The sequence below is a fragment of the Diabrotica virgifera genome, chromosome 8 (assembly GCF_917563875.1).
Source record: "Diabrotica virgifera virgifera chromosome 8, PGI_DIABVI_V3a".
Taxonomy (NCBI): Eukaryota; Metazoa; Arthropoda; class Insecta; order Coleoptera; family Chrysomelidae; genus Diabrotica; species Diabrotica virgifera.
This window is the reverse complement of record NC_065450.1, coordinates 29,661,813-29,672,613: the sequence shown is the minus strand read 5'-3', so window position 1 is coordinate 29,672,613 and position 10,801 is coordinate 29,661,813. Positions and strand designations below refer to the sequence as shown.

The following is a 10,801-nucleotide window of genomic DNA, read 5'->3' as shown; positions in this document are numbered from 1 at the left end:
TTAATTTTAATAGCCTCACCGAATGTCAAAACTCTTCGTTATATAAATATTACCCGAAACAGTACTGCACTGCTGCTTGAAACAAGAAAGTTTGGTATCAGACTCCAGTTTCATTTCTCTAATCTCTGTATTCATACCTACGTCCTGAATCTTATTTTCGGTAATGACATTAGGAAATTGTAACAAAATGTCAAAAATGTAAATATTAATTTCATTTTAGTCATAATGCATAGCACAGAAAATGTTGATATACGCTCTGAGCTTCGCTGGTGTCGCTCCTAGCGGTTACTAATTCAACTTTCACCGGTAATTTTTAAATTTATTATTTAATTTTTATCGCTTAATATTTACAACGCTAAAAAGTAATTAAATTGTAATAGATTTTTTTAAGATTTTGCTAATCATTTTGACGTTCTATTGATGAAATATTAATTTCTTACTTCGGATACTTTCACAATTATCATGTAGATGGCGCCAAGATTAATTTATAATTACATATTACAGAACATTAAAAAACGCAAATTCAGTATTTAAAACGTAAGTATATTTAAGGTAAAAATATATACCACAGCTTTGATCAACTAATATTTTTTTATAATTAATGTTTTTAATTTTAATTTAAAATTAATCACTTTGACATTTATGTCAAATTTCCGGTAAACTTTTAAAGACTTGTCACTACTGGCGCTCACGAATTTATAAATATCCCCTCTACGGACGAGCTCACAGCGTATACAGTGATGAGAGCGCTAATAACCGGCAAAATAGCTCAAAAGATGGAAAACATAATACATTGAGAAACAAAAAGAGAACTAGTGCAGGTGGAAATTATCGTTAAGGCCGCGTCCCGCGATCAAATAATTTGAGCAAACTGAAAGTGACAGTTAGTGACGTCACATCCTGAGTGTTCATTGTGGATAATAATGAAAAATTTTAATTTTAAATAAAGTACAAACAAGTTAGACAACTCAATACAAAAAATTTGATCAAACTAGACTGATAGTGAGAGCACAGATTTTTAGAATTTCAAAAAAACTGCAATTGTGACGTCACTTTGACGTACTTCCTCAAGTACGTCAAGTTTGCTCAAACTGTTTGATCAAATTATTTGATGGTGAGACGCGGCCTTTATAAACGTCTAAAATACCATTACATTACATAGTTTCCCACCTTTAGACGTATCAGAGGTATGACAACTGTCACTGTGAGAGTAGAATTTTATAAAATACTCCTGTCACAGACGTCTACAGCATAGAGTTATATATTAGCATAGAGAGAGTGTCATTCAGAGCGAAGTGACGACACCATCTTTTTTATTTGGATTAGTGCTGTTTCACTCTTATGCATATTAAAGCTGCTACAGTTGTCCTCCTCTTCCGTGCCTATCTTCACACTGAATGTCATCATAGATTTTCGATACAATGTGTTAGAAAGAGATGCAGCAAACCAGTCCATGAGATCTTGTCGTCAGGAAGCGCGGAAGGTAGGCTCCCTCTATGTTAATATATACCTCTATGGTCTACAGGTGGAAAACTATGTAATGTAATGTTAATTAATACGTTTATAACGATAATTTCCACCTCCACTAGTTTCATCTCTTTTTGTTTCGCAATGTATTATGTTTTCCATTTTTTGAGCTTTTTTGCCGGTTATTAGCGTGCTCATCACTGTATACCAAAAACCTACTAAAAAATATTGCCTACTAGAATTAAAAAATATATATCAAAAATCTATCCAAAAAGTAGAAATCTGCTGAATGTGGCAACGCTGTTACAAAATAAACGAAAGGCTAATTAACCCAGGCGGTACCGACGTTGCCAGATTTTCTTAACTAGATTTTAGGCGCGATTTTTGAATGCGAAACATCCTCTTTCAGGAAACATTCTAACCATCAAAATGAAAATTTTAGAAGTGAGTATTTGTTTTGAGTAAAGTCTTCTCCCTTCTTAACAAATAAAAATGAAATATTTTTGTAGTTATTTCTTAAAAGTAATAAATAAGTACTTTGCATATTTCATTCCTTCATAGCAAGGAAGACTTTATTTAAAACTTCACTTGTAAATTTTTTATACTGACAGTTACGATGTTTTTCCCGTATGGGCTCAATATTAAAGCAATAGCTATTTGTATAACAAGGGAGGAAAGTGCTACTTTTCCTCCCGAGAATGAAGTTTACTGCCCGACGCGTAGCGGAGGGCAGTAATCATTCAAGGGAGGAAAAGGCACTTTACTCCCATGTTATACATATGGTTTTTCCACCTTCCTCAAATAACAAGTCATTTTTTCATTTTTACTTAATTTATTTATGTAACTAACCAACAAAAATTATTAGAACTAAAACTAACAAGTACGTACAATATAACTGTCAACTGTCAAATATAAGTCAAAATAATAATGTAAACATAAATCAAAATAAAAATTTACGGTTTTTTACCATTCTGCAAAATACAGAGTGTTTTATAAATAAACGTTAAAATGTATAGAAACTTACGTAATAGAAAATAGATATTGTACAGGGCGTCAATAAGTTACATTTCATGAATGAAATACCATGACGTCACTTTTACTTTTCCTCCCTAGGGAGGAAAAATATTTTCCTCCCTAGGGAGGAAAAGTACAACTTTGCTCCCTACAATCAGGTCCGGGAAAGTATACTTTCGGTAGAGGTAGGTGGAAAAAGAATTTTCCTAACGTTTCTGTTTGACTAAAATTAATTGTAGATTTTTCAAGAATGAAGAATTAGTGGCGCACACAATATTCCTGCTACAAGAGCTGATATGAATATTACGAGGCGCAAAAATGTATTTTCATTTTGATAAAAAATAAAATTATAGACTTATTTTGAAATATTTTCCATAGGTAGTATTTGCTAAATTTTAAGTAAAACGCGCCACAAACTTCATGAAAGGTACTGTATTGTGATACTCCCTGGCTATGTTTTAAATACTTACTAATATTTTTTCATGTCTACCTACATATTTTTTATGCCAGATATAAATAATTCTGTAGTATTGCTATGATGTTTAAATTCAGATCATTCTGATTATTCACTGAAGCCATTATTAATGAGTCCACAAATACATTCCTTTTTGTATATGGAAGAAAACAAAACAATTGAATCTCACTCACTTACAGTCGGAAAAATGAAAGAATACACATGAACGAACATATAAAACACGCTGTATTTTCCAGTCACCGTGTCACAAAGAAAATTGTCCAGTGCAAGTACATGTAACAATAATTATTACATGTACTTGCGCAGGCCAATGTTTTGTGTGACACGGTGACAGGCGTGTTTTATATGTTCGTTCATGGGTACTTTCATTTTTCCTACTGTACATTAGCTAAAACAGGAAAGGTTTTCTATTTTAGTCAATGTAAGTGTACACAGTTAAATTGATTCAATTATTGTTCTATCCTACAGAAATATACTATAATATAGAGATTGAGAGAGATTTACCAAAGTTAACACATTGACGAACAGTGCCTCAAATGGATAAGTAAGTGTTGTGACACTCTATTGAATTTTGCGAAGTAGAATAGGAAAATTGCTAAATTTCTTAGCGCTTATAGTTTATGGAAACAATTTTGACGTTTTTTTGTAAACATGTGGACGATGACCATGATTGTCATGTCATATTTCATAATAAGCATCTGTAGATATATTGTGACAAAAATCTAGTGATTTTTTGTCATAACTTGTTATTTAAAAAATGTCTATAGACCTTGTGTCACATTTCATCAATGGAAATTAGACGTCTATAGACATTCTGTCCATCAATGTGTTAAAGATGTTTGCTAACCTTATAGAATATTTTTGTGTTATGGGGAAATAAAAGAATCATTAATATACATGTTTGATTTTTTTATTCTTTATTTAATTGTCCTTTGCATAATTTAATTTTTAAATTTAATAAATTAATTTCTTTTCTGTGTCTCTCTTCTGTCATTTTCTTTTGTCTGGCCTGCTTCTGTTGTGCCCTTTGTTCCTCCATTTCTATGTGGATCAGTTGATCTATGTTGAGTATTAGCTTTGTTCTTTGGTGTAATAAATTCTCTACTTTATTATTGGTAGTTTCCTTCTGGGACTGGCTTTTTTCTAAGAACGCAGGATTGGCATCTCATCAAAAATCTCCTAGATGTTTGCGTTATCTGCAATTAATTTTTTTATTTAGAATAAATTCAGTTGTATAAATATGTGAAAAGTGTCACTAATAAATATTAAAATTAGCATATAATAATTAACTCCTGAAAAAATATACCAGGATTCTATATTGTTTTGCAAAAAATTACAATATAACCCAGAACATTAACAGTGTAAATTAAGTTTGAAAACGGTCTTTATTTCTCATTTGTTGCATTTTGGGCTTAGGCCACTTCATCTCATAGCGTCGTATATAGTATTGGATTTAAATAAAATAGTATATGTGTCACAGTTCAAGTTGATTCTTAGTTAGAGTTGACTATTCCTAGTTTGAGTCAACTCAAACTAAAACGAGCAGTAAGAGTTGATTTGAAAAATTAAATCTTTTACTAGCTGAAGTACATTCTTCCTAACTCTTGTTAGTAAAAGTAGATCCCCGGAAAAAGAGAATCAGCTCTTACTAGTTTGAGTTGACTATTCATGGATCTATATTCAGTAAATGTACATTCATACGTGCTTTTTTATGCATGCGCATCTCTTTGTGTTGACTATTATTAACTTATCACGATTTGAACATACAGTAACAAAGATGTAATATTTTATTTCATGGATCTATTGTCTGTATTCTTGATTGTTCCGCTTCCTGAGATTTTTACAATATTTGAAAGCTTAGATATCGATACATTTTTGGTGAAAATCATGTTTTTCCATTAAACTAATGCTATTATTGTTTAAAAGGTACTGCCAAAGTGTAGTAAGCCTAGACTTACTTTAAACATAATATGTATGACTTACTTACATTTTACTAAACATAGGCTTACTACACTTTGGCAGTATCTTCTAAACAAGAATAGCGTTAGTTTAATGAAAAAAAAAAAAAAATGATTTTCGCCAAAATGTCACGTTACTTTGCCAAAAATGTATCGATATATTAAGTTTTTATTTCTTTTTTAATTTTATATGTTTTAAATAGTTTTAATAAGTTACATTCCTGTTGATGGTTTTTAAAATGTAGCACACCCATGTGGATATTTTTCAGGAGAAGCTAAAGAGATGAGCGTTTGAGGGCAAAAGTAAATAATTTGACACTATCAAAAGATTAGTATGAAGAATACATTAAAAAAGTAAGAACTCTGAAGGATGAATCTACAAAAGATAGTAATGATCACATATTGTTAAAAAGATAAATGTTATTGAAGTGCATAGTGCTAGTTGACTTAAACTAGGAATAGTCAACTTCAACTGGATAATCAACTTGAACTGTAACATATAATATAAAGTTACTTGAAAACCTTTATTTAAATTCAACAATCCAAGTGGTAACAAGATTACCACTTTTTCTGTTTCATTAGCTATTTTGTCTTCTTTACCTACAAATCAACAGTTTCCACTAATTTCTATAGATTTATCTCTTGTTCAAGATCTTCACTCTTCAATAAACTTAGCATATAAGTAATTTTGTTTTACTTCTTCACCATAATCAACCTTTTCTTTCTATTGTTTTCTGATTATTATAATATAGAATTGTATTTTTGAATCTCATGACTAACATATAATTATTCTTTTTAAGTTTTAATTCCATGATTACTGATTACTTACATTTCCTTCTTCCAATTCCACAATAAAAATAAAATCATCTTAACATTTTGCTAGCTCTGTGACTTCTGTCATGTACTGTGCTCTGTGACAAGAAAACAACAACAAATAACTCATAACCTCACATTGCCTGTGACTTTGACAGAAGGATGAAGATATCAACATTTGGCAACGTCGGTACCGCGTGGGTTAATTAGCCTTTCGTCAAAATAAACACAACTGTCCAACTCAAAATTCAATTGTCAAATATTCTTCTTCTTTTCAAGTAGCCTTGTACCACATATATTAGCGATCCACATTATGTGTCGCCATCTCTAATTCCGGAAGCTCACTATATATATGGAACCAATTTTTTCCATTGAGTTCGCAGCCCATGGAACCAATTTTTTCCATTGAGTTCGCAGCCCATGATCATGATGTCATTGCATTTGATAAACTTCATAAACTGAAATGGCGGATAATATGGATTTTTCAAAAAAGAAAACAAGATATTGCAGCTGTTGTATTGATTCATGTAAAAATATTGAATATAACAGTACTGGATGCAGTTATTATATTCGGAAACATTGCGTACATGTCCTGCATCAACTAAATCCTTTCCTTTTGTGGTGTTGCTGATTGAAATTGGAAATCATGGGAAATAAGACTTGAATCCAGTATAATGTTTAATATCCATTTTGATAGAATTCAAACAAATTACAATTCATACAAATTACAAATTTTAATAAGCAAAGCAGTAAGCACACAAAAATAAACAGAGGTAACCACAAACTATACATACTCATAGACGTTTCACGTAAATTGTCAAGGTCAAGACAGCAAATTAGTTACCATTCCAATCCAGAGATGTCGCTGTCAGTCCATTCTCTTGTCATATTTAACAACTGACAGTTGACAATTAAATTAATTTGTTATTTATTTTTATTTTACAGTTTGTGGCTTAAACATTTTATTATAGTGGTGTTACGTTTTTAATTAGATTTAATCACAATTTTAATCAATTGTATTAACCTCCTCTCCGTTTTTGTGAGTATAATTTTTAGTTTACATTGATCATCCCGTGTTGTGTTTCTCCACATTTAAAAAACAATATAATAATAGATCCTGAAACAGTTTATTCCAATAGACAAGTGTGTCATCAACACTTCGGGCCTATATATTTTTGGAAGTTTGTAAAAGATTATAAGGTATTTATCTAAACAATCATCCTACAAGATTCTTTCAAAAATTTTCATTCAACTCAATACTTAGAGTATGGAAAATTTTTTACCCTCTCCCTGGAGTGACCGCAACGAGAACGAAACTGAAGCCAAAACCAAGTTAGAACCAAACACGAGTGCCAGTGGCGTATCGCGTAGGCCAGAAGAAACTATATAAAACTACATAATTAAATAATATTGCTCGTAGGTTTAGTTCAATTTTCTATTTTTATTAATTACACAATATTATGCATGGCTTACATAGAAAGATTGAAACAAATAACAGTATTTTAGTATGTTGAACTTTTATACCCACTCAAAATAAAACAGGATTAGGAATTAGGGGATGTGACGAAAGCAAACTTTTTGAATTATTGATTTATGATAGATATCTTTATTTCACATAGGTCGCAAAATTTCGGCTCCAATACTATATTTAAATAGGATTTATTTTTTCGAATTCTGAGACAAAAGTTACAGGGGTGAAAAACTAAGAGACAATTTAGTGTGATTTTTATTTTCAAAGATCTCATTCAAAAGAAACTTTTTATTTATTCTGAGGGACTTTCAGCCCTCGGTAATAATTTAGTCTTTCATTCTGCGTTTAAATTTTTCAAAAGTATTACTTTTTTCAGTATAGGGCTTTTCATTCACAGTCATTTGTTTCGAGCTTCTGTCATGTGTCACATAATATTAATATATCTACGTCATACGTTATTGATATATAACAATGATACAAACTAGAGACGTATGACGTAGATATATTAATATTATGTGACACATGACAGAAGCTCGAAACAAATGGCAATCGATGAAAAGCCCTATAGGGCTTTTCATTCACAGTCATTTGTTTCGAGCTTCTGTCATGTGTCACATAATATTAATATATCTACGTCATACGTTATTGGTATATTGGCTGTGAGTTTCGACGGTAGCGCTATCTCGCGGTTTGAAACTTATACTTTTCTGATAAAATTTATGTATGTGAAATATACAAAACGAGAAAAATAGATACTTATCTAGAAAGACACAAATTATGAACTGAAATATTATTGTAACCTGATTACTAAATGAATACACAGATATAATAGTAAAATTAATTATGTTTTTTTATTTTATTCATTATAATTTTAATATTTAATATATAAGTTCGTGCGACTGGATGACTGCTTACGCAAGAGACCATTGAGGAAAAGAATAAGTTTAAATGAATTATTTAACATTTTAAATGTTACCTCTGTTTATTTTTGTGTGCTTACTGATTTGCTTATTAAAATTTGTAATTTGTATGAATTGTAATTTGTTTGAATTCTATCAAAATGGATATTAAACATTATACTGGATTCAAGTCTTATTTCCCATGATATCCAATTTCAATCAGCAACACCAAAAAAGGAAAGGATTTAGTTGATGCAGGACATGTACGCAATGTTTCCGAATATAATAAATGCATCCAGTACTGTTATATTCAGTATTTTTATATGAATCAATACAACAGCTGCAATATCTTGTTTTCTTTTTTGAAAAATCCATATTATCCGCCATTTCAGTTTATGAAGTTTATCAAATGCACAAAACTGCCAACTGCCACTAACACAGCGTTGCCACATTTTATTTAGAAAATCTACTGTAAGTTTAGCTTACTAAAATCTACTTATCAAAAACTAAAATATACTATAAAACTTTATTAATATATTTGTATATAATTTAGGACTTTTTATAATAAAAATAACAGCTGACTAACTAGAAATTTTTTTTATTTAGCTAATGCCTCGACAACTAAAGGCCCCGTCTCACCATCAAATAATTGACAGTTATTTGATCAAACTTGACAGTCAAACTTGACTAGTGACACAAACTATACATACTAACTGTCACTTTGTGTCACTAACTGTCAAGTTTGATCAAATAACTGTCAATTATTTGATGGTGAGACGGGGCCTTAATGGGCATTAGCATGGTGATGGTACAGTGGATTTTACCAATTAGGTAGCTAGTGTTATGTGTAGTGTGTGTGTTGAGTAAGTGTCTTGTTACTTTGCAAAGTCGATGTCATTGTCTTTGTAGAGACGCTAATAGTATCCGAACGTCTGCGGTCCCTCCGGTGGGTACCGATCCCACAAGGATAGAAACTATTTTCATTTATTAATTTATAATAAACGAAAAATTCTCTACCCTGGTGAGATTCGAACTCACGACCATTCGGTCCTTTCGATCCAAAGGTAGGCGCTCTTACCACTGAGCCACAGAGGGAGTTTAACTAGAAATTAATACCTGTTTGTAAATAAAAACCAAACTTTTTTATACTTTAACTGGGGAACAAAAATGACCAACTATTATTAATTTTTATCAGTTTTATATTTAATATTTGTATATAATATTTTGTCAACCACTGATTTTAACATCTGCATGTCTGGATCATATTCTTCAAACAATTATTTCACATTTTACATTAGAAACACGCAAACACAACATTTGTTGTTTTGCAAAGTTACATATATTATAATTAGGCCCGGTCTTTTCACCTCCGAATAAATATTTATTAGGAAGTTTATCCGGAAGATTACATGTAAATCTGTCAAATAAACCTCAGAATAACTTATTCGAAGGTGAAAAGACCGGGCCTCAGATATTTTAGTTTTCCATCGTTAGCTTCTAACAGGCTCACCGAATGCCAGAACTCTTCAATAACACCTGAAATAGGTACTGATTGCACTGCTACTTGAAATCTGCAAGTTTGTTACACCAGAATCCAGTTTCATTTCTGTTTAATATTCATCATCTACGTCCTGGGGCTAGATTCCGTGCACTGTAGATATCTACACTTCGCTTTCTATCGATGTCAATTGTCGTGAAAATATTTGAATTTTTAGCTTTAATTGAATTATTTTCTAGTTTTGCTAGTTGATGCTGAAGTGACACTTAGTAAAACAAGAAAATATTTGAATTAAAACTAAAAATTCAAATATATTGACATTGATAGAAAGCGGTCGGCGGTGTTAGCGATTGTACAAATAATCCCACCCCTGAATCTTATTTTCGGTAATGACATTGGGAAATTGTAACAAAATGTCTAAAAATTTATTTAGAAATGGGGTAAATACTATTAAAAAGCAAATTTTATTTTTGTCATAAGAAAATGTTGAAATATACCAAAAATCTACTAAAAAATATTGCCTACTAGAATTTTTTAAAAAATATCAAAAATCTACCAAAAAAGTAGAAATCTACTAAATGTGGCAACGCTGCACTAACAGCGCTGGCCAAAAACCGTCAAATCCCCTCTGCTCTACCCATGGCGCGTCATTTAAATTTATCAGATAAATGCACAAAACTGCCACTAACAGCGCTGGCGAAAGCTGTCAAATCCCCTCTACACATCGGCTCATGGCCAATAACAATGATACAAACTAGAGACGTATGACGTAGATATATTAATATTATGTGACACATGACAGAAGCTCGAAACAAATGACTGTGAATGAAAAGCCCTATGTCATGTGTCACATAATATTAATATATCTACGTCATACGTTATTGGTATATAACAATGATACAAACTAGAGACGCATGACGTAGATATATTAATATTATGTGACACATGACAGAAGCTCGAATCAAATGGCAATCGATGAAAAGCCCTATAGGGCTTTTCATTCACAGTCATTTGTTTCGAGCTTCTGTCATGTGTCACATAATATTAATATATCTACGACATACTTTATTGGTATATAACAATAATACAAACCAAAGACGTATGACGTAGATATATTAATATTATGTGACACATGACAGAAGCTCGAAACAAATGAAAAGCCCTATTGGAAAAAAATGAACGCCATGTCAGTGGTAATATTTTCCA

General features: G+C 31.3%; 2 long non-coding RNA genes across 2 annotated transcripts; one reads left to right on the top strand and one right to left on the bottom strand.

Annotated features, from left to right (window-relative positions):
- Positions 1–2,156: 2,156 nt before the first annotated feature.
- LOC126889860 (uncharacterized) lies at positions 2,157–3,854 on the top strand. The gene is made up of 2 exons (XR_007700198.1): positions 2,157–2,666; positions 2,721–3,854. It is a non-coding gene; the product is annotated as an uncharacterized LOC126889860 (long non-coding RNA).
- Positions 3,851–5,940, bottom strand: LOC126889858 (uncharacterized). The gene is made up of 2 exons (XR_007700196.1): positions 5,744–5,940; positions 3,851–4,152 (listed from the first exon to the last, which is right to left on the bottom strand). It is a non-coding gene; the product is annotated as an uncharacterized LOC126889858 (long non-coding RNA).
- Between the last annotated feature and the right edge of the window lie 4,861 nt (positions 5,941–10,801).